This window comes from Petromyzon marinus, unplaced genomic scaffold, assembly GCF_048934315.1.
Source record: "Petromyzon marinus isolate PM22_M1 ecotype Great Lakes invasive population unplaced genomic scaffold, UKy_Petmar_22M1.pri1.0 PM_G_Scaffold_142, whole genome shotgun sequence".
Classification (NCBI taxonomy): Eukaryota; Metazoa; Chordata; class Hyperoartia; order Petromyzontiformes; family Petromyzontidae; genus Petromyzon; species Petromyzon marinus.
This window is the reverse complement of record NW_027422698.1, coordinates 64,192-86,380: the sequence shown is the minus strand read 5'-3', so window position 1 is coordinate 86,380 and position 22,189 is coordinate 64,192. Positions and strand designations below refer to the sequence as shown.

Here is a 22,189-nt window from a genome sequence, read left to right as displayed (position 1 = left end):
TATGGTCTGGTCTCATTAACATAATTTATTCACTTAGAGAGCCGCTCGTGGGAGGGAAGTGACGTCATACTACTTCCTGCTGTCGCGAGGCAACAGGAAGCTGCCGTGTGCGCGCTTGCACTGAAATCCGAGGTGAGAAATTCTCATCGTTGTGGTGGTGGTCGTTGTGGTGGTGGTTGTTGTTGTTGTTTACCAAGGTAGAGCCTCGCTCTCGTAGGGATGTCAGTTGAGTAGCAGCGAGCATGGGAATCGATGTCCAGGTTGGAACCTTACAACGCGGGGCCTAGCCACGCGGGGCCTTGCCTCCTGCCCTCGCCTGATTGCGTTCACTTTAATTATCTCGCTTAAGTTTAATTTGTCTTCACCCGGCTCGCCACTTTGTAACTTTGTTTTATTGTAAATATTCACGCAGTTTTTATTTTCTTTTGTTAGCAGGCCAAGCCCGCTTGAGCTGCTATACCGCTCTTGTTGTCAGAAGCGACCTGCCCACAACAACACAAGGTGAGGCTTTGTCAACGTGTGTGAATGTTTTGACTTAAAACTTTGGTGACTGCAGGAATTAATATTCTTGGTTTATTCGATAAAGTCACGTAGATAGAAAATAAAATAATAATAAAATGAAAAATAAAATAAAACAATAAACCCACGACGTTTCGATCGCAACACAAGTGGTCTTTATCTTATTGAATTTAATCTTCTTAGTTTTTTCGGTAAAGTCACGTTGAAGAGAAACAACAAAATAATAAAATATATATAACAATAAAAAATCTCACGACGTTTCGACCATAACTCAAACGGTCATCTTCAGGTGTGTTGGTTTGCATAAATTTATTTTTAAACAGCGCATTTATTTATAAAAAACGTTGGCGTCACGCGCAGCGATTTGGCAGTTTGCCCAGGACTAGTCCATCTATTTTTTTTTTAAAAGAGGAGGGGGGAGACGAAATTTTTTATAATGTATGCTGTCTGAAAGCCACTGTAAGCGTGAACAATCAATTAAGAACTGAAATGGTTTATCAAATCTTTCCAATGATTGCTAAGATAGAATCCATCTTCTCGGTTGAAATTGTCTCTGTGCTTGTATATGTGGATAGCCTCATGAACGAATCTCTCATGGAAGCCAGATGGCTTACAAAGAACCTCCGTCTTGGAAAAGTCAATGGCATGTGAGCCTACTGAATTAGAACAATGATCTGCTACGGCCGAGGTGTTGGTCCTACCGTGTTTAAGGTCTGCTTTATGTTCACGAATGCGGTCCGAGACATGGCGTTTGGTTTCTCCAATGTAACTACTACCACAGAGGCAACTTAGTTTGTAGACACCAGGGTATTGTATGTCCGGAATCACATCTTTTACAGACGGAACCAGATCACGGATTTTATGTAATGTGTTGAAACGGACCTGGATCTTGTGTTTATTCAAGATTTTGGAGATCTTTTTTGTGATCCCAGCAATGTAGGGTAAAGTGATGGTTTTGAAAGGCTCCTCAAGAGGGTTCTTCTTCATGGTTTGAGTGATAGCTTTGCGGATTGTATAGTCGGAGTAACCATTAGCCCTAAGAGCTTGGTGTACGTGCTTGAGTTCACTGCTTATGTGTTCCTGGTCGGATATGCATTGGGCTCTATGATACAGAGTCTTGATGAGAGAATTCTTCTGTGATGGATGGTGGTGGGAATCCGGTTTCAGATAAGCATCCGTATGGGTAGCTTTCCTGTAGACAGAGTGGCTCATTGAACCATCAGGTCTCTTTTTAATTAGGACATCCAAAAAAGGTATCTTGCCATCTATTTCGACTTCCATGGTAAATCTGATGGCTGGGTGTATGGAATTGATGTGGTCGAAGAATTGGTCTAGAGCAGGCCGGCCATGTGGCCAGATGACAAAAGTGTCATCCACGTACCTCTTCCATAAGGTTGGGCGCAGAGTGGCAGTCTGGATGGCGTCAGTCTCAAATTTCTCCATGAAAATGTTAGCTATAACTGGAGAAAGGGGGGAGCCCATTGGGGTGCCCTCAGTTTGTTTGTAGAAAGTTCCATTCCAAGTGAAGTATGTATTGGTTAAACAGTGCCTCACCAGGGGGGGTACCTCAGTGTTTAGTCCTTGATGAACCAAGTCTTCAATGATTGCAATGGTGTCAGGTACAGGAACCTTGGTGAATAAGGAAACTATATCAAAACTGACAAGCAGGTCGTCTGGGGACAGGGAAATACCCTTGATTGTCGATACCAGGTGAGTAGAATTTTGTACCGCAGAGGTGGTCTTTCCAGTGAAAGGACGCAGGATTTCAGACAAAAAACGAGCTAGTTTGTAGGTGGGGGAGCTGATAGTAGAGACTATGGGACGAAGAGGTGTATCAACTTTATGTATTTTTGGTAAGCCGTATAATCTTGGTGGCCTGGCAGGAGAAGGTTTAGACTAGTTTGTAGGTGGGGGAGCTGATAGTAGAGACTATGGGACGAAGAGGTGTATCAACTTTATGTATTTTTGGTAAGCCGTATAATCTTGGTGGCCTGGCAGGAGAAGGTTTCGACTAGGAGGGTGAGAGAACAGGCTAGCAGTGGAGAGGCTAGGAGCGTGAGAGAACAGGCTAGCAGTGGAGAGGCCAGGAGGGTGAGAGAACAGGCTAGCAGTGGAGAGGCTAGGAGCGTGAGAGAGAACAGGCTAGCAGTGGAGAGGCTAGGAGAGAGAGAGAACAGGCGAGCAGTGGAGAGGCTAGGAGAGGGAGAGAGAACAGGCTAGCAGTGGGGAGGCTTGGAGGGTGAGAGAACAGGCTAGCAGTGGAGAGGCTAGGAGCGTGAGAGAGAACAGGCTAGCAGTGGAGAGGCTAGGAGAGTGAGAGAGAAAAGGCAGGCAGTGGAGAGGCTAGGAGAGTGAGAGAGAACAGGCTAGCAGTGGAGAGGCTAGGAGGGTGAGAGAACAGGCTAGCAGTGGAGAGGCTAGGAGAGTGAGAGAGAACAGGCTAGCAGTGGAGAGGCTAGGAGGGTGAGAGAACAGGCTAGCAGTGGAGAGGCTAGGAGCGTGAGAGAACAGGCTAGCAGTGGAGAGGCTAGGAGAGAGAGAACAGGCTAGCAGTGGAGAGGCTAGGAGCGTGAGAGAACAGGCTAGCAGTGGAGAGGCTAGGAGCGTGAGAGAACAGGCTAGCAGTAGAGAGGCTAGGAGGGTGAGAGAGAACAGGCTAGCCGTGGAGAGGCTAGGAGAGTGAGAGAGAACAGGTGAGCAGTGGAGAGGCTAGGAGAGTGAGAGATAACAGGCTAGCAGTGGAGAGGCTAGGAGAGTGAGAGAACAGGCTAGCAGTGGAGAGGCTAGGAGAGTGAGAGAATAGGCTAGCAGTGGAGAGGCTAGGAGAGTGAGAGAACAGGCTAGCAGTGGAGAGGCTAGGAGCGTGAGAGAACAGGCTAGCAGTAGAGAGGCTAGGAGCGTGAGAGAGAACAGGCTAGCAGTGGAGAGGCTAGGAGGGTGAGAGAACAGGCTAGCAGTGGAGAGGCTAGGAGCATGAGAGAGAACAGGCTAGCAGTGGAGAGGCTAGGAGAGTGAGAGAACAGGCAGGCAGTGGAGAGGCTAGGAGAGTGAGAGAGAACAGGCTAGCAGTGGAGAGGCTAGGAGGGTGAGAGAACAGGCTAGCAGTGGAGAGGCTAGGAGAGTGAGAGAACAGGCTAGCAGTGGAGAGGCTAGGAGGGTGAGAGAACAGGCTAGCAGTGGAGAGGCGAGGAGCGTGAGAGAACAGGCTAGCAGTGGAGAGGCTAGGAGAGAGAGAACAGGCTAGCAGTGGAGAGGCTAGGAGCGTGAGAGAACAGGCTAGTAGTGGAGAGGCCAGGAGGGTGAGAGAACAGGCTAGCAGTGGAGAGGCTTGGAGAGAGAGAACAGGGCAGCAGTGGAGAGGCTAGGAGCGTGAGAGAACAGGCTAGCAGTGGAGAGGCTAAGGAGAGTGAGAGAACAGGCTAGCAGTGGAGAGGCTAGGAGCGTGAGAGAGAACAGGCTAGCAGTGGAGAGGCTAGGAGAGTGAGAGAGAGAACAGGCTAGCAGTGGAGAGGCTAGGAGCGTGAGAGAACAGGATAGCAGTAGAGAGGCTAGGAGGGTGAGAGAGAACAGGCTAGCCGTGGAGAGGCTATGAGAGTGAGAGAACAGGCTAGCAGTAGAGAGGCTAGGAGCGTGAGAGAGAACAGGCTAGCAGTGGAGAGGCTAGGAGAGAGAGAACAGGCTACCAGTGGAGGCTAGGAGAGTGAGAGAACAGGCTAGCAGTGGAGAGGCTAGGAGAGTGAGAGAACAGGCTAGCAGTGGAGAGGCTAGGAGCGTGAGAGAACAGGCTAGCAGTAGAGAGGCTAGGAGCGTGAGAGAGAACAGGCTAGCAGTGGAGAAGCTAGGAGGGTGAGAGAACAGGCTAGCAGTGGAGAGGCTAGGAGCGTGAGAGAGAACAGGCTAGCAGTGGAGAGGCTAGGAGGGTGAGAGAACAGGCTAGCAGTGGAGAGGCTAGGAGCGTGAGAGAACAGGCTAGCAGTGGAGAGGCTAGGAGAGTGAGAGAACAGGCTAGCAGTGGAGAGGCTAGGAGAGTGAGAGAATAGGCTAGCAGTGGAGAGGCTAGGAGAGTGAGAGAACAGGCTAGCAGTGGAGAGGCTAGGAGCGTGAGAGAACAGGCTAGCAGTAGAGAGGCTAGGAGCGTGAGAGAGAACAGGCTATAAGTGGAGAGGCTAGGAGGGTGAGAGAACAGGCTAGCAGTGGAGAGGCTAGGAGCATGAGAGAGAACAGGCTAGCAGTGGAGAGGCTAGGAGAGTGAGAGAACAGGCAGGCAGTGGAGAGGCTAGGAGAGTGAGAGAGAACAGGCTAGCAGTGGAGAGGCTAGGAGGGTGAGAGAACAGGCTAGCAGTGGAGAGGCTAGGAGGGTGAGAGAACAGGCTAGCAGTGGAGAGGCTAGGAGCGTGAGAGAACAGGCTAGCAGTGGAGAGGCTAGGAGGGTGAGAGAACAGGCTAGCAGTGGAGAGGCGAGGAGCGTGAGAGAACAGGCGAGCCGTGGAGAGGCTAGGAGTGTGAGAGAACAGGCTAGTAGTGGAGAGGCTAGGAGGGTGAGAGAACAGGCTAGTAGTGGAGAGGCCAGGAGGGTGAGAGAACAGGCTAGCAGTGGAGAGGCTAGGAGCATGAGGGAGAACAGGCTAGCAGTGGAGAGGCTAGGAGAGAGAGAACAGGCTAGCAGTGGAGAGGCTAGGAGCGTGAGAGAACAGGCTAGTAGTGGAGAGGCCAGGAGGGTGAGAGAACAGGCTAGCAGTGGAGAGGCTTGGAGAGAGAGAACAGGGCAGCAGTGGAGAGGCTAGGAGCGTGAGAGAACAGGCTAGCAGTGGAGAGGCTAAGGAGAGTGAGAGAACAGGCTAGCAGTGGAGAGGCTAGGAGCGTGAGAGAGAACAGGCTAGCAGTGGAGAGGCTAGGAGAGTGAGAGAGAGAACAGGCTAGCAGTGGAGAGGCTAGGAGCGTGAGAGAACAGGATAGCAGTAGAGAGGCTAGGAGGGTGAGAGAGAACAGGCTAGCCGTGGAGAGGCTATGAGAGTGAGAGAACAGGCTAGCAGTAGAGAGGCTAGGAGCGTGAGAGAGAACAGGCTAGCAGTGGAGAGGCTAGGAGAGTGAGAGAGAACAGGCTAGCAGTGGAGAGGCTAGGAGAGAGAGAACAGGCTAGCAGTGGAGAGGCTTGCAGAGAGAGAACAGGGCAGCAGTGGAGAGGCTCGGAGCGTGAGAGAGAACAGGCTAGCAGTGGAGAGGCTAGGAGCGTGAGAGCACAGGCTAGCAGTGGAGAGGCTAAGGAGAGTGAGAGAACAGGCTAGCAGTGGAGAGGCTAGGAGCGTGAGAGAGAACAGGCTAGCAGTGGAGAGGCTAGGAGAGAGAGAACAGGCTACCAGTGGAGGCTAGGAGAGTGAGAGAACAGGCTAGCAGTGGAGAGGCTAGGAGAGTGAGAGAACAGGCTAGCAGTGGAGAGGCTAGGAGCGTGAGAGAACAGGCTAGCAGTAGAGAGGCTAGGAGCGTGAGAGAGAACAGGCTAGCAGTGGAGAAGCTAGGAGGGTGAGAGAACAGGCTAGCAGTGGAGAGGCTAGGAGCGTGAGAGAGAACAGGCTAGCAGTGGAGAGGCTAGGAGGGTGAGAGAACAGGCTAGCAGTGGAGAGGCTAGGAGCGTGAGAGAACAGGCTAGCAGTGGAGAGGCTAGGAGAGAGAGAACAGGCTAGCAGTGGAGAGGCTAGGAGCGTGAGAGAACAGGCTAGCAGTGGAGAGGCCAGCAGGGTGAGAGAACAGGCTAGCAGTGGAGAGGCTAGGAGCGTGAGAGAACAGGCTAGCAGTGGAGAGGCTAGGAGAGAGAGAGAGAACAGGCGAGCAGTGGAGAGGCTAGGAGAGTGAGTGAGAACAGGCTAGCAGTGGAGAGGCTAGGAGAGAGAGAACAGGCTAGCAGTGGAGAGGCTAGGAGCGTGAGAGAACAGGCTAGCAGTGGAGAGACTAGGAGAGTGAGAGAACAGGCTAGCAGTGGAGAGGCTAGGAGCGTGAGAGAACAGGCTAGCAGTAGAGAGGCTAGGAGCGTGAGAGAGAACAGGCAGGCAGTGGAGAGGCTAGGAGAGTGAGAGAACAGGCTAGCAGTGGAGAGGCTAGGAGCGTGAGAGAACAGGCTAGCAGTGGAGAGGCTAGGAGCGTGAGAGAACAGGCTAGCAGTGGAGAGGCTAGGAGAGAGAGAACAGGCTAGCAGTGGAGAGGCTAGGAGCGTGAGAGAACAGGCTAGCAGTGGAGAGGCCAGGAGGGTGAGAGAGAACAGGCGAGCCGTGGAGAGGCTTGGAGAGAGAGAACAGGGCAGCAGTGGAGAGGCTAGGAGCGTGAGAGAGAACAGGCTAGCAGTGGAGCGGCTAGGAGCGTGAGAGAACAGGCTAGCAGTGGAGAGGCTAAGGAGAGTGAGAGAACAGGCTAGCAGTAGAGAGGCTAGGAGCGTGAGAGAGAACAGGCTAGCAGTGGAAAGGCTAGGAGAGTGAGAGAGGGAGAACAGGCTAGCAGTGGAGAGGCTAAGGAGCGTGAGAGAACAGGCTAGCAGTGGAGAGGCTAGGAGCGTGAGAGAACAGGCTAGCAGTAGAGAGGCTAGGAGGGTGAGAGAGAACAGGCGAGCCGTGGAGAGGCTATGAGAGTGAGAGAACAGGCTAGCAGTAGAGAGGCTAGGAGCGTGAGAGAGAACAGGCTAGCAGTGGAGAGGCTAGGAGAGTGAGAGAGAACAGGCTAGCAGTGGAGAGGCTAGGAGAGTGAGAGAGAACAGGCTAGCAGTGGAGAGGCTAGGAGAGAGAGAACAGGCTAGCAGTGGAGAGGCTAGGAGAGTGAGAGAACAGGCTAGCAGTGGAGAGGCTAGGAGCGTGAGAGAATAGGCTAGCAGTAGAGAGGCTAGGAGCGTGAGAGAGAACAGGCTAGCAGTGGAGAGGCTAGGAGGGTGAGAGAACAGGCTAGCAGTGGAGAGGCTAGGAGGGTGAGAGAACAGGCTAGCAGTGGAGAGGCTAGGAGAGTGAGAGAGAACAGGCTAGCAGTGGAGAGGCTAGGAGCGTGAGAGAACAGGCTAGCAGTAGAGAGGCTAGGAGCGGGAGAGAGAACAGGCTAGCAGTGGAGAGGCTAGGAGGGTGAGAGAACAGGCTAGCAGTGGAGAGGCTAGGAGCGTGAGAGAGAACAGGCTAGCAGTGGAGAGGCTAGGAGAGTGAGAGAGAACAGGCAGGCAGTGGAGAGGCTAGGAGAGTGAGAGAGAACAGGCTAGCAGTGGAGAGGCTAGGAGGGTGAGAGAACAGGCTAGCAGTGGAGAGGCTAGGAGCGTGAGAGAACAGGCTAGCAGTGGAGAGGCTAGGAGAGAGAGAACAGGCTAGCAGTGGAGAGGCTAGGAGCGTGAGAGAACAGGCTAGCAGTGGAGAGGCTAGGAGTGTGAGAGAACGGGCTAGCAGTAGAGAGGCTAGGAGGGTGAGAGAGAACAGGCTAGCCGTGGAGAGGCTATGAGAGTGAGAGAACAGGCTAGCAGTAGAGAGGCTAGGAGCGTGAGAGAACAGGCTAGCAGTGGAGAGGCTAGGAGAGTGAGAGAGAACAGGCTAGCAGTGGAGAGGCTAGGAGAGTGAGAGAACAGGCTAGCAGTGGAGAGGCTAGGAGCGTGAGAGAATAGGCTAGCAGTAGAGAGGCTAGGAGCGTGAGAGAGAACAGGCTAGCAGTGGAGAGGCTAGGAGGGTGAGAGAACAGGCTAGCAGTGGAGAGGCTAGGAGGGTGAGAGAACAGGCTAGCAGTGGAGAGGCTAGGAGAGTGAGAGAGAACAGGCTAGCAGTGGAGAGGCTAGGAGCGTGAGAGAACAGGCTAGCAGTAGAGAGGCTAGGAGCGGGAGAGAGAACAGGCTAGCAGTGGAGAGGCTAGGAGGGTGAGAGAACAGGCTAGCAGTGGAGAGGCTAGGAGCGTGAGAGAGAACAGGCTAGCAGTGGAGAGGCTAGGAGAGTGAGAGAGAACAGGCAGGCAGTGGAGAGGCTAGGAGAGTGAGAGAGAACAGGCTAGCAGTGGAGAGGCTAGGAGGGTGAGAGAACAGGCTAGCAGTGGAGAGGCTAGGAGCGTGAGAGAACAGGCTAGCAGTGGAGAGGCTAGGAGAGAGAGAACAGGCTAGCAGTGGAGAGGCTAGGAGCGTGAGAGAACAGGCTAGCAGTGGAGAGGCTAGGAGTGTGAGAGAACGGGCTAGCAGTAGAGAGGCTAGGAGGGTGAGAGAGAACAGGCTAGCCGTGGAGAGGCTATGAGAGTGAGAGAACAGGCTAGCAGTAGAGAGGCTAGGAGCGTGAGAGAACAGGCTAGCAGTGGAGAGGCTAGGAGAGTGAGAGAGAACAGGCTAGCAGTGGAGAGGCTAGGAGAGTGAGAGAGAACAGGCTAGCAGTGGAGAGGCTAGGAGAGTGAGAGAGAACAGGGCAGCAGTGGAGAGGCTAGGAGAGAGAGAACAGGCTAGCAGTGGAGAGGCTAGGAGAGAGAGAACAGGTTAGCAGGGGAGAGGCTAGGAGAGTGAGAGAACAGGCTAGCAGTGGAGAGGCTAGGAGAGTGAGAGAACAGGCTAGCAGTGGAGAGGCTAGGAGCGTGAGAGAATAGGCTAGCAGTAGAGAGGCTAGGAGCGTGAGAGAGAACAGGCTAGCAGTGGAGAGGCTAGGAGTGTGAGAGAACAGGCTAGCAGTGGAGAGGCTAGGAGCGTGAGAGAACAGGCTAGCAGTGGAGAGGCTAGGAGAGTGAGAGAGAACAGGCAGGCAGTGGAGAGGCTAGGAGAGTGAGAGAGAACAGGCTAGCAGTGGAGAGGCTAGGAGGGTGAGAGAACAGGCTAGCAGTGGAGAGGCTAGGAGAGTGAGAGAGAACAGGCTAGCAGTGGAGAGGCTAGGAGCGTGAGAGAACAGGCTAGCAGTAGAGAGGCTAGGAGCGGGAGAGAGAACAGGCTAGCAGTGGAGAGGCTAGGAGGGTGAGAGAACAGGCTAGCAGTGGAGAGGCTGGGAGCGTGAGAGAGAACAGGCTAGCAGTGGAGAGGCTAGGAGAGTGAGAGAGAACAGGCAGGCAGTGGAGAGGCTAGGAGAGTGAGAGAGAACAGGCTAGCAGTAGAGAGGCTAGGAGCGGGAGAGAGAACAGGCTAGCAGTGGAGAGGCTAGGAGGGTGAGAGAACAGGCTAGCAGTGGAGAGGCTAGGAGCGTGAGAGAACAGGCTAGCAGTGGAGAGGCTAGGAGTGTGAGAGAACGGGCTAGCAGTAGAGAGGCTAGGAGGGTGAGAGAGAACAGGCTAGCAGTAGAGAGGCTAGGAGGGTGAGAGAACAGGCTAGCAGTGGAGAGGCTAGGAGGGTGAGAGAACAGGCTAGCAGTGGAGAGGCTAGGAGAGTGAGAGAGAACAGGCTAGCAGTGGAGAGGCTAGGAGCGTGAGAGAACAGGCTAGCAGTAGAGAGGCTAGGAGCGGGAGAGAGAACAGGCTAGCAGTGGAGAGGCTAGGAGGGTGAGAGAACAGGCTAGCAGTGGAGAGGCTAGGAGCGTGAGAGAGAACAGGCTAGCAGTGGAGAGGCTAGGAGAGTGAGAGAGAACAGGCAGGCAGTGGAGAGGCTAGGAGAGTGAGAGAGAACAGGCTAGCAGTGGAGAGGCTAGGAGGGTGAGAGAACAGGCTAGCAGTGGAGAGGCTAGGAGCGTGAGAGAACAGGCTAGCAGTGGAGAGGCTAGGAGAGAGAGAACAGGCTAGCAGTGGAGAGGCTAGGAGCGTGAGAGAACAGGCTAGCAGTGGAGAGGCTAGGAGTGTGAGAGAACGGGCTAGCAGTAGAGAGGCTAGGAGGGTGAGAGAGAACAGGCTAGCCGTGGAGAGGCTATGAGAGTGAGAGAACAGGCTAGCAGTAGAGAGGCTAGGAGCGTGAGAGAACAGGCTAGCAGTGGAGAGGCTAGGAGAGTGAGAGATAACAGGCTAGCAGTGGAGAGGCTAGGAGAGTGAGAGAGAACAGGCTAGCAGTGGAGAGGCTAGGAGAGTGAGAGAGAACAGGGCAGCAGTGGAGAGGCTAGGAGAGAGAGAACAGGCTAGCAGTGGAGAGGCTAGGAGAGAGAGAACAGGTTAGCAGGGGAGAGGCTAGGAGAGTGAGAGAACAGGCTAGCAGTGGAGAGGCTAGGAGAGTGAGAGAACAGGCTAGCAGTGGAGAGGCTAGGAGCGTGAGAGAATAGGCTAGCAGTAGAGAGGCTAGGAGCGTGAGAGAGAACAGGCTAGCAGTGGAGAGGCTAGGAGTGTGAGAGAACAGGCTAGCAGTGGAGAGGCTAGGAGCGTGAGAGAACAGGCTAGCAGTGGAGAGGCTAGGAGAGTGAGAGAGAACAGGCAGGCAGTGGAGAGGCTAGGAGAGTGAGAGAGAACAGGCTAGCAGTGGAGAGGCTAGGAGGGTGAGAGAACAGGCTAGCAGTGGAGAGGCTAGGAGAGTGAGAGAGAACAGGCTAGCAGTGGAGAGGCTAGGAGCGTGAGAGAACAGGCTAGCAGTAGAGAGGCTAGGAGCGGGAGAGAGAACAGGCTAGCAGTGGAGAGGCTAGGAGGGTGAGAGAACAGGCTAGCAGTGGAGAGGCTGGGAGCGTGAGAGAGAACAGGCTAGCAGTGGAGAGGCTAGGAGAGTGAGAGAGAACAGGCAGGCAGTGGAGAGGCTAGGAGAGTGAGAGAGAACAGGCTAGCAGTAGAGAGGCTAGGAGCGGGAGAGAGAACAGGCTAGCAGTGGAGAGGCTAGGAGGGTGAGAGAACAGGCTAGCAGTGGAGAGGCTAGGAGCGTGAGAGAACAGGCTAGCAGTGGAGAGGCTAGGAGTGTGAGAGAACGGGCTAGCAGTAGAGAGGCTAGGAGGGTGAGAGAGAACAGGCTAGCAGTAGAGAGGCTAGGAGGGTGAGAGAGAACAGGCTAGCAGTGAAGAGGCTGTTCTCTCTCTGTGTGCCAGTGGTGAGCTGTTCTCTCTGTGTGCCAGTGGTGAGCTGTTAGTGTGTGCCAGTGGTGAGCTGTTCTCTCTGTGTGCTAGTGGTGAGCTGTTCTCTCTGTGTACCAGTGGTGAGCTGTTCTCTCTCTGTGTGCCAGTGGTGAGCTGTTCTCTCTCTGTGTGCCAGTGGTGAGCTGTTCTCTCTGTGTGCCAGTGGTGAGCTGTTCTCTCTGTGTGCCAGTGGTGAGCTGTTCTCTCTGTGCCAGTGGTGAGCTGTTCTCTGTGTGTCAGTGGTGAGCTGTTCTCTCTGTGTGCCAGTGGTGAGCTGTTCTCTCTGTGTGCCAGTGGTGAGCTGTTCTCTCTCTGTGTGCCAGTGGTGAGCTTTTCTTTCTGTGTGCCAGTGGTGAGCTGTTCTCTCTGTGTGCCAGTGGTGAGCTGTTCTCTCTCTGTCAGTGGTGAGCTGTTCTCTCTGTGTGTGTGCCAGTGGTGAGCTGTTCTCTCTGTAGGCCAGTGGTGAGCTGTTCTCTCTGTGTGGCAGTGGTGAGCTGTTCTCTCTCTGTGTGCCAGTGGTGAGCTGTTCTCTCTGTGCCAGTGGTGAGCTGTTCTCTCTCTGTGTGCCAGTGGTGAGCTGTTCTCTCTGTGTGCCAGTGGTGAGCTGTTCTCTCTGTGTGTCAGTGGTGAGCTGTTCTCTCGCTGTGCCAGTGGTGAGCTGTTCTCTGTGTGCCAGTGGTGAGCTGTTCTCTCTCTGTGTGTCAGTGGTGAGCTGTTCTCTCTCTGTGCCAGTGGTGAGCTGTTCTCTCTGTGCCAGTGGTGAGCTGTTCTCTGTGTGTCAGTGGTGAGCTGTTCTCTCTGTGTGTGCCAGTGGTGAGCTTTCTCTCTGTGCCAGTGGTGAGCTGTTCTCTCTGTGTGTCAGTGGTGAGCTGTTCTCTCGCTGTGCCAGTGGTGAGCTGTTCTCTCTGTGTGCCAGTGGTGAGCTGTTCTCTCTCTGTGTGCCAGTGGTGAGCTGTTCTCTCTGTGTGCCAGTGGTGAGCTGTTCTCTCTGTGTGTCAGTGGTGAGCTGTTCTCTCTCTGTGTTTGCCAGTGGTGAGCTGTTCTCTCTCTGTGTTTGCCAGTGGTGAGCTGTTCTCTCGCTGTGCCAGTGGTGAGCTGTTCTCTCTCTCTCTATGTGCTAGGGGTGAGCTGTTCTCTCTGTGTGCCAGTGGTGAGCTGTTCTCTCTCTGTGTGCCAGTGGTGAGCTGTTCTCTCTGTGTGTCAGTGGTGAGCTGTTCTCTCGCTGTGCCAGTGGTGAGCTGTTCTCTCTGTGTGCCAGTGGTGAGCTGTTCTCTCTCTGTGTGCCAGTGGTGAGCTGTTCTCTCTGTGTGCCAGTGGTGAGCTGTTCTCTCTGTGTGTCAGTGGTGAGCTGTTCTCTCTCTGTGTTTGCCAGTGGTGAGCTGTTCTCTCTCTGTGTTTGCCAGTGGTGAGCTGTTCTCTCGCTGTGCCAGTGGTGAGCTGTTCTCTCTCTCTCTATGTGCTAGGGGTGAGCTGTTCTCTCTGTGTGCCAGTGGTGAGCTGTTCTCTGTGTGCCAGTGGTGAGCTGTTCTCTCTCTGTGTGCCAGTGGTGAGCTGTTCTCTCTCTGTGTGCCAGTGGTGAGCTGTTCTCTCTCTCTCTGTGCTAGTGGTGAGCTGTTCTCTCTGTGTGCCAGTGGTGAGCTGTTCTCTCTCTGTGTGCCAGTGCTGAGCTGTTCTCTCTGTGTGCCAGTGGTGAGCTGTTAGTGTGTGCCAGTGGTGAGCTGTTCTCTCTGTGTGCTAGTGGTGAGCTGTTCTCTCTGTGTATCAGTGGTGAGCTGTTCTCTGTGTGCCAGTGGTGAGCTGTTGTCTCTGTGTGCCAGTGGTGAGCTGTTGTCTCTGTGTGCCAGTGGTGAGCTGTTCTCTCTGTGTTTCAGTGGTGAGCTGTTCTCTCTGTGTGCCAGTGGTGAGCTGTTCTCTCTGTGTGCCAGTGGTGAGCTGTTCTCTCTGTGCCAGTGGTGAGCTGTTCTCTCTCTGTGTGCCAGTGGTGAGCTGTTCTCTCTGTGTGCCAGTGGTGAGCTGTTCTCTCTGTGTGTCAGTGGTGAGCTGTTCTCTCGCTGTGCCAGTGGTGAGCTGTTCTCTGTGTGCCAGTGGTGAGCTGTTCTCTCTCTGTGTGTCAGTGGTGAGCTGTTCTCTCTCTGTGCCAGTGGTGAGCTGTTCTCTCTGTGCCAGTGGTGAGCTGTTCTTTGTTTGTCAGTGGTGAGCTGTTCTCTCTCTGTGTGCCAGTGGTGAGCTTTCTCTCTGTGCCAGTGGTGAGCTGTTCTCTCTGTGTGTCAGTGGTGAGCTGTTCTCTCGCTGTGCCAGTGGTGAGCTGTTCTCTCTGTGTGCCAGTGGTGAGCTGTTCTCTCTCTGTGTGCCAGTGGTGAGCTGTTCTCTCTCTGTGTGCCAGTGGTGAGCTGTTCTCTCTCTCTGTGCTAGTGGTGAGCTGTTCTCTCTGTGTGCCAGTGGTGAGCTGTTCTCTCTCTGTGTGCCAGTGGTGAGCTGTTCTCTCTCTGTGTGCCAGTGGTGAGCTGTTCTCTCTGTGTGCCAGTGGTGAGCTGTTAGTGTGTGCCAGTGGTGAGCTGTTCTCTCTGTGTGCTAGTGGTGAGCTGTTCTCTCTGTGTACCAGTGGTGAGCTGTTCTCTCTCTGTGTGCCAGTGGTGAGCTGTTCTCTCTCTGTGTGCCAGTGGTGAGCTGTTCTCTCTGTGTGCCAGTGGTGAGCTGTTCTCTCTGTGTGCCAGTGGTGAGCTGTTCTCTCTGTGCCAGTGGTGAGCTGTTCTCTGTGTGTCAGTGGTGAGCTGTTCTCTCTGTGTGCCAGTGGTGAGCTGTTCTCTCTGTGTGCCAGTGGTGAGCTGTTCTCTCTCTGTGTGCCAGTGGTGAGCTTTTCTTTCTGTGTGCCAGTGGTGAGCTGTTCTCTCTGTGTGCCAGTGGTGAGCTGTTCTCTCTCTGTCAGTGGTGAGCTGTTCTCTCTGTGTGTGTGCCAGTGGTGAGCTGTTCTCTCTGTAGGCCAGTGGTGAGCTGTTCTCTCTGTGTGCCAGTGGTGAGCTGTTCTCTCTCTGTGTGCCAGTGGTGAGCTGTTCTCTCTGTGCCAGTGGTGAGCTGTTCTCTCTCTGTGTGCCAGTGGTGAGCTGTTCTCTCTGTGTGCCAGTGGTGAGCTGTTCTCTCTGTGTGTCAGTGGTGAGCTGTTCTCTCGCTGTGCCAGTGGTGAGCTGTTCTCTGTGTGCCAGTGGTGAGCTGTTCTCTCTCTGTGTGTCAGTGGTGAGCTGTTCTCTCTCTGTGCCAGTGGTGAGCTGTTCTCTCTGTGCCAGTGGTGAGCTGTTCTCTGTGTGTCAGTGGTGAGCTGTTCTCTCTGTGTGTGCCAGTGGTGAGCTTTCTCTCTGTGCCAGTGGTGAGCTGTTCTCTCTGTGTGTCAGTGGTGAGCTGTTCTCTCGCTGTGCCAGTGGTGAGCTGTTCTCTCTGTGTGCCAGTGGTGAGCTGTTCTCTCTCTGTGTGCCAGTGGTGAGCTGTTCTCTCTGTGTGCCAGTGGTGAGCTGTTCTCTCTGTGTGTCAGTGGTGAGCTGTTCTCTCTCTGTGTTTGCCAGTGGTGAGCTGTTCTCTCTCTGTGTTTGCCAGTGGTGAGCTGTTCTCTCGCTGTGCCAGTGGTGAGCTGTTCTCTCTCTCTCTATGTGCTAGGGGTGAGCTGTTCTCTCTGTGTGCCAGTGGTGAGCTGTTCTCTCTCTGTGTGCCAGTGGTGAGCTGTTCTCTCTGTGTGTCAGTGGTGAGCTGTTCTCTCGCTGTGCCAGTGGTGAGCTGTTCTCTCTGTGTGCCAGTGGTGAGCTGTTCTCTCTCTGTGTGCCAGTGGTGAGCTGTTCTCTCTGTGTGCCAGTGGTGAGCTGTTCTCTCTGTGTGTCAGTGGTGAGCTGTTCTCTCTCTGTGTTTGCCAGTGGTGAGCTGTTCTCTCTCTGTGTTTGCCAGTGGTGAGCTGTTCTCTCGCTGTGCCAGTGGTGAGCTGTTCTCTCTCTCTCTATGTGCTAGGGGTGAGCTGTTCTCTCTGTGTGCCAGTGGTGAGCTGTTCTCTGTGTGCCAGTGGTGAGCTGTTCTCTCTCTGTGTGCCAGTGGTGAGCTGTTCTCTCTCTGTGTGCCAGTGGTGAGCTGTTCTCTCTCTCTCTGTGCTAGTGGTGAGCTGTTCTCTCTGTGTGCCAGTGGTGAGCTGTTCTCTCTCTGTGTGCCAGTGGTGAGCTGTTCTCTCTGTGTGCCAGTGGTGAGCTGTTAGTGTGTGCCAGTGGTGAGCTGTTCTCTCTGTGTGCTAGTGGTGAGCTGTTCTCTCTGTGTATCAGTGGTGAGCTGTTCTCTGTGTGCCAGTGGTGAGCTGTTGTCTCTGTGTGCCAGTGGTGAGCTGTTGTCTCTGTGTGCCAGTGGTGAGCTGTTCTCTCTGTGTTTCAGTGGTGAGCTGTTCTCTCTGTGTGCCAGTGGTGAGCTGTTCTCTCTGTGTGCCAGTGGTGAGCTGTTCTCTCTGTGCCAGTGGTGAGCTGTTCTCTCTCTGTGTGCCAGTGGTGAGCTGTTCTCTCTGTGTGCCAGTGGTGAGCTGTTCTCTCTGTGTGTCAGTGGTGAGCTGTTCTCTCGCTGTGCCAGTGGTGAGCTGTTCTCTGTGTGCCAGTGGTGAGCTGTTCTCTCTCTGTGTGTCAGTGGTGAGCTGTTCTCTCTCTGTGCCAGTGGTGAGCTGTTCTCTCTGTGCCAGTGGTGAGCTGTTCTCTCTGTGTCAGTGGTGAGCTGTTCTCTCGCTGTGCCAGTGGTGAGCTGTTCTCTCTGTGTGCCAGTGGTGAGCTGTTCTCTCTCTGTGTGCCAGTGGTGAGCTGTTCTCTCTGTGTGCCAGTGGTGAGCTGTTCTCTCTCTGTGTGCCAGTGGTGAGCTGTTCTCTCTGTGTGCCAGTGGTGAGCTGTTAGTGTGTGCCAGTGGTGAGCTGTTCTCTCTCTGTGTGCTAGTGGTGAGCTGTTCTCTCTGTGTACCAGTGGTGAGCTGTTCTCTCTCTGTGTGCCAGTGGTGAGCTGTTCTCTCTCTGTGTGCCAGTGGTGAGCTGTTCTCTCTCTGTGTGCCAGTGGTGAGCTGTCTCTCTGTGTGCCAGTGGTGAGCTGTTCTCTCTCTCTGTGCTAGTGGTGAGCTGTTCTCTCTGTGTGCCAGTGGTGAGCTGTTCTCTCTGTGTGCCAGTGGTGAGCTGTTCTCTCTGTGTGTCAGTGGTGAGCTGTTCTCTCGCTGTGCCAGTGGTGAGCTGTTCTCTGTGTGCCAGTGGTGAGCTGTTCTCTCTCTGTGTGTCAGTGGTGAGCTGTTCTCTCTCAGTGCCAGTGGTGAGCTGTTCTCTCTGTGCCAGTGGTGAGCTGTTCTCTCTGTGTCAGTGGTGAGCTGTTCTCTCGCTGTGCCAGTGGTGAGCTGTTCTCTCTGTGTGCCAGTGGTGAGCTGTTCTCTCTCTGTGTGCCAGTGGTGAGCTGTTCTCTCTGTGTGCCAGTGGTGAGCTGTTCTCTCTCTGTGTGCCAGTGGTGAGCTGTTCTCTCTGTGTGCCAGTGGTGAGCTGTTAGTGTGTGCCAGTGGTGAGCTGTTCTCTCTCTGTGTGCTAGTGGTGAGCTGTTCTCTCTGTGTACCAGTGGTGAGCTGTTCTCTCTCTGTGTGCCAGTGGTGAGCTGTTCTCTCTCTGTGTGCCAGTGGTGAGCTGTTCTCTCTCTGTGTGCCAGTGGTGAGCTGTCTCTCTGTGTGCCAGTGGTGAGCTGTTCTCTCTGTGTGCCAGTGGTGAGCTGTTAGTGTGTGCCAGTGGTGAGCTGTTCTCTCTCTGTGTGCTAGTGGTGAGCTGTTCTCTCTGTGTACCAGTGGTGAGCTGTTCTCTCTCTGTGTGCCAGTGGTGAGCTGTTCTCTCTCTGTGTGCCAGTGGTGAGCTGTTCTCTCTCTGTGTGCCAGTGGTGAGCTGTTCTCTCTGTGTGCCAGTGGTGAGCTGTTCTCTCTGTGTTTCAGTGGTGAGCTGTTCTCTCTGTGTGCCAGTGGTGAGCTGTTAGTGTGTGCCAGTGGTGAGCTGTTCTCTCTGTACCAGTGGTGAGCTGTTCTCTCTCTGTGTGCCAGTGGTGAGCTGTTCTCTCTGTGTGTGACAGTGGTGAGCTGTTCTCTCTCACTGTGTCAGTGGTGAGCTGTTCTCTCTCACTGTGTCAGTGGTGAGCTGTTCTCTGTGCCAGTGGTGAGCTGTTTTCTCTGTGCCAGTGGTGAGCTGTTCTCTCTCAGTGCCAGTGGTGAGCTGTTCTCTCTGTGTGCCAGTGGTGAGCTGTTAGTGTGTGCCAGTGGTGAGCTGTTCTCTCTGTAACAGTGGTGAGCTGTTCTCTCTGTGTGCCAGTGGTGAGCTGTTCTCTCGCTGTACCAGTGGTAAGCTGTTCTCTCTCGCTGTGCCAGTGGTGAGGCCGTCGCTGTGCCGGTGAGTGGGTCAATCCCCAACGTCGCCCCCCCCCCCGCCACGCCTCGTGTGCTGCTCTGTACAGCTCTCACACTAACAACAACTCTTCTCTCCGCCTGATGAAGGCCGCTCGTGTTGCCATCGAAACGTCGTGGGCTTTTTTGGCTTTTGTTATTTCCCCAGTGATTATTTAAACATTTTTACTATCTAATTTTTGCCGCGTTATTTTTATTTTCTATCTACCGTTACTTCATAGAAAGGACCAGGAATCACTAATAAAACCCTGTGTCTTCTTTGGTTCTTTCGGTAAAGTCACGAGGAATGAGAATAAAATAATAAATTGATAAAATAAAATAACACAATAATATTCTCACGACCTTTCGGCCACAACACAAGCGGCCTTCATCAGGTGAAGGGACGAGACTGGTAGGACAGCGCTGGAGTGAAAGAGCCACGTTCAGATCACGGCCTTTAAGCTGTGTGAGAGGAACAAAGCGCCTTGACAAAGGAATTAGCATATAATTTAGCATTGAAATGGCTGAATGATTAGCTTGTGACTGGTCACAGAAATAGTTATGTTAAAAGTTAAAGCATACACATCCGCAGAGGCACCCCTTGACAATGGAATTAGCATAGAATTTAGCATTGAAATAGCTAAGTTAAAGCATACACATCCGCAGAGGCACTCCTTGACAATGGAATTAGCATAGAATTTAGCATTGAAATAGCTGAGTGATTAGCTTGTAACTGCTTACAGAAATAGCTACGTTAAAGTCAGACCATACACATTCACCGAGGCACTTAGTACAAATCAAACAGGAGAATTTAGCATTGAAATAACTAGGCGAATTTAGCATTGAAATAACTGAGTGATTAGCTAGTGACTGGTCACAGAAATGACTATGTTGAAGTCAAGGCCTACACATCTGAGCTATTCACAGTACTATATAGTGACCCAATAAAAACTAAAATATAAATTACCTTAATGTTATCAATAAACTCTATATTCTCCAATCAGCTCAGCTACCAACAATAAGTCGTTATATATCACAATGCTATATGGCAAAAAATGGGTGGATTCTTACCCTCAACTTTAGCACCACGGATAGCTACGGGCCCCGTTCAGACGGATGAGTTCGTCCATGGTCGGAACAGAGGAGGGGGAGAGAGTCTCTCCGTGTCTCTCCACGTCTCTCTGTGTCTCCGTGTGTCTCCGTGTCTCTCCGTGTCTCTCCGCGTGTCCGTGTCTCTTGTCTCCGCGTGTCTCTCCGTGTCTCTCCGCGTCTCTCCGTGTCTCTCCGTGTCTCTCCGTGTCTCTCCGCGTCTCTCCGTATCTCTCCGTTTCTCTCCGTGTCTCTCCGCGTCTCTCCGTGTCTCTCCGTTTCTCTCCGTGTCTCTCCACGTCTCTCCATGTCTCTCCTTGTCTCTCCGTGTCTCTCCGTGTCTCTCCGTGTCTCCGTGTCTCCGCGTGTCTCTCCGCGTCTCTCCGTGTCTCTTGTCACCGCGTGTCTCTCCATTTCTCTGCGTGTCTCTCCGTGTATCTCCGTGTCTCTCCGTGTCTCCGCGTGTCTCTCCGTGTCTCTCCGTGTCTCTCTGCGTCTCTCCGTGTCTCTTGTCACCGCGTGTCTCTCCGTGTCTCTCCGTGTCTCTCGCGTCTCTCCACGTCTCTCCGTGTCTCTCCGCGTCTCTCCGTGTCTCTCCGTGTCTCTTGTCACTGCGTGTCTCTCCGTGTCTCTCCGTGTCTCTCCGTGTCTCCGCGTGTCTCTCCGTGTCTCTCCGTGTCTCTCCGTGTCTCCGTGTCTCTCCGTGTCTCTTGTCACCGCGTGTCTCTCCGTGTCTCTCCGTGTCTCTCCGCGTCTCTCCGCGTCTCTCCGTGTCTCTTGTCACCGCGTGTCTCTCCGTGTCTCTCCGTGTCTCTCCGCGTCTCTCCGTGTCTCTCCGTGTCTCTTGTCACCGCGTGTCTCTCCGTGTCTCTCCGCGTCTCTCCTTGTCTCTCCTTGTCTCTCCGTGTCTCTCCTTGTCTCCGCGTGTCTCTCCGTGTCTCTCCGTGTCTCTCCGCGTCTCTCCTTGTCTCTCCGTGTCTCTCTGCGTCTCTCCGTGTCTCTTGTCTTTCCGTGTCTCTCCTTGTCTCTCCTTGTCTCTCCGTGTCTCTCCTTGTCTCCGCGTGTCTCTCCGTGTCTCTGCGTGTCTCTCCATGTCTCTCCGTGTCTCTCCGTGTCTCTTGTCACCGCGTGTCTCTCGTCTCTCTGTGTCTCTCCGCGTCTCTCCGCGTCTCTCCGTGTCTCTTGTCACCGCGTGTCTCTCCGTGTCTCTCCGTGTCCGTGTCTCTCCACGTCTCTCCGTGTCTCTCCGCGTCTCTCCGTGCCTCTCCATGTCTCTTGTCACCGTGTGTCTCTCCATGTCTCTCCTTGTCTCTCCTTGTCTCTCCGTGTCTCTCCTTGTCTCCGCGTGTCTCTCCGTTTCTCTCCGTGTCTCTCCTTGTCTCTCCGTGTCTCTCTGCATCTCTCCGTGTCTCTCCGTGTCTCTCCACGTCTCTTCACGTCTCTCCTTGTCTCTCTGTGTCTCTCCGTGTCTCTCCGTGTCTCTCCGCGTCTCTCCGTGTCTCTCCTTGTCTCTCCGTGTCTCTCCGCGTGTCTCTCCGTGTCTCTCCGTGTCTCTCCGTGTCTCTCCGCGTCTCTCCGTCTCTCTCCGTGTCTCTCCGTGTCTCCGTGTGTCTCTCCGCGTCTCTCCTTGTCTCTCCGCGTCTTTCCGTGTCTCTCCGTGTCTCTCCGTGTCTCCGCGTGTCTCTGCGTGTCTCTCCATGTCTCTCCGTGTCTCCGCGTGTCTCCGCGTGTTTCCGCTTCTCTCCGTGTCTCTCCGCGTCTCTCCATGTCTCTCCGTGTCTCCGCGTGCGTTCGATGCGCGTGGAGCGACCCGCGTCACGGACTCACGCGCTATCTTCCTTTCTCATCGCCGCCCGCCCGCCCGCCCGCCCTTCTCTCTCTCTCCTCCTCCTCCTCCCTCTCCATGACCTCGTCGCCCATCGAGTCGACGAGCGAGGAGCAGCCAAATTCAACTGTGCGCCGGCCAGCCGGGGTGGAAGGCCGGACACACTGGACATACAGGGGAGGGTCGTGCATGCGGGCGTGCGGGTGGGCGGGCGGGCTCGCGTTCCACTCACTAACTCACTCACTCACCCGCTCACTCACCCACTCACTCACTCACCCGCTCACTCACCCACTCACTAACTCACCCGGTCACTCACTCACCCGCTCACTCACCCATCCACTCACCCACTCACTCACCCATCCACTCACCCACTCACCCAACCACTCACTCACCCACTCACTTACCCAACCACTCACCCGCTCACTCACCCATCCACTCACCCACTCACTCACCCACCCACTCACCCACCCACTCACCCGCTCACTCACCCATCCACTCACCCACCCAACCACCCACTCACTCACCCATCCACTCACCCACCCAACCACCCACTCACTCACCCACTCATTAATTTTTCCCCCCCGCAAAGACGTCCAGCAGGGGCACGGGGCTCAGCGAGTGACACCGACAATCGGGGCGACATTCTCGTCACAACAGACGGTCACGTGGGCTGGCGGCACCTGACGACAGCACGTGGGTCAAAACGTTGGACGCCGCGTTTGGTGGAATCGGGTGACATTGCTCATCGCTGTGCCAAGGTGCGACTCGAAGCGGTCTAAGTACGGGGCTCACGAGCGGCCGCGTTTGTTCCTCCGTGCCTGCTTGTAGCGGCTAAACAGCGGAATAAAACCCATCGCATTTAGAGGATATTGTCCCTTGTGATGCTTTGAATGTTGAACTGTGTCCATGTACATACAGAACAGAACAAACATACTCGTGATTAAAAAACACAAACATTAAATTCCGATTTAAAGCTTTCGTGACTGCAAGGATTCATCTTCTTTGGTTCTTTCGGTAAAGTCATTACCACGTAGAATGAGAATAAAATAATAAATTGATCAAATAAAATTCTCACGACGTTTCGGCCCAAACAGGGTGATGCCACTTCAGGTTGTCCGTTAGTTCTGCAAGATATAAACCCCACGGCGAAAGGTCTCGAGACCTCCCACGAGGCACAAATCAGACCGCGCGGCGTTGCAGCGGCGGTTTCTTATACGAACTACTCAAAATGTTACCTATAGAAAAGTCTTTTTTATTTGAAAAATCATTCTCATGTCCAGCTGCCTGGTGGGGTGGCGCCCCACCGCCCCCTAGTGGACTAAGTCAGACACCACCCCCCACTGCCCCTAGTGGACTAAGTCAGACACCACCCCCACTGCCCCCTAGTGGACTAACTAAGTCAGACACCACCCCCACTGCCCCCTAGTGGACTAAGTCAGACACCACC

The 22,189-nt window shown here is 54.0% G+C and overlaps 1 long non-coding RNA gene across 1 annotated transcript; it reads left to right on the top strand.

The window, feature by feature from the left end:
- The first annotated feature begins 430 nt into the window (after positions 1 to 430).
- Positions 431 to 21,720, top strand: LOC142910382 (uncharacterized). The gene is made up of 2 exons (XR_012932879.1): positions 431 to 501; positions 20,842 to 21,720. It is a non-coding gene; the product is annotated as an uncharacterized LOC142910382 (long non-coding RNA).
- The last annotated feature ends 469 nt before the right edge of the window (positions 21,721 to 22,189 follow it).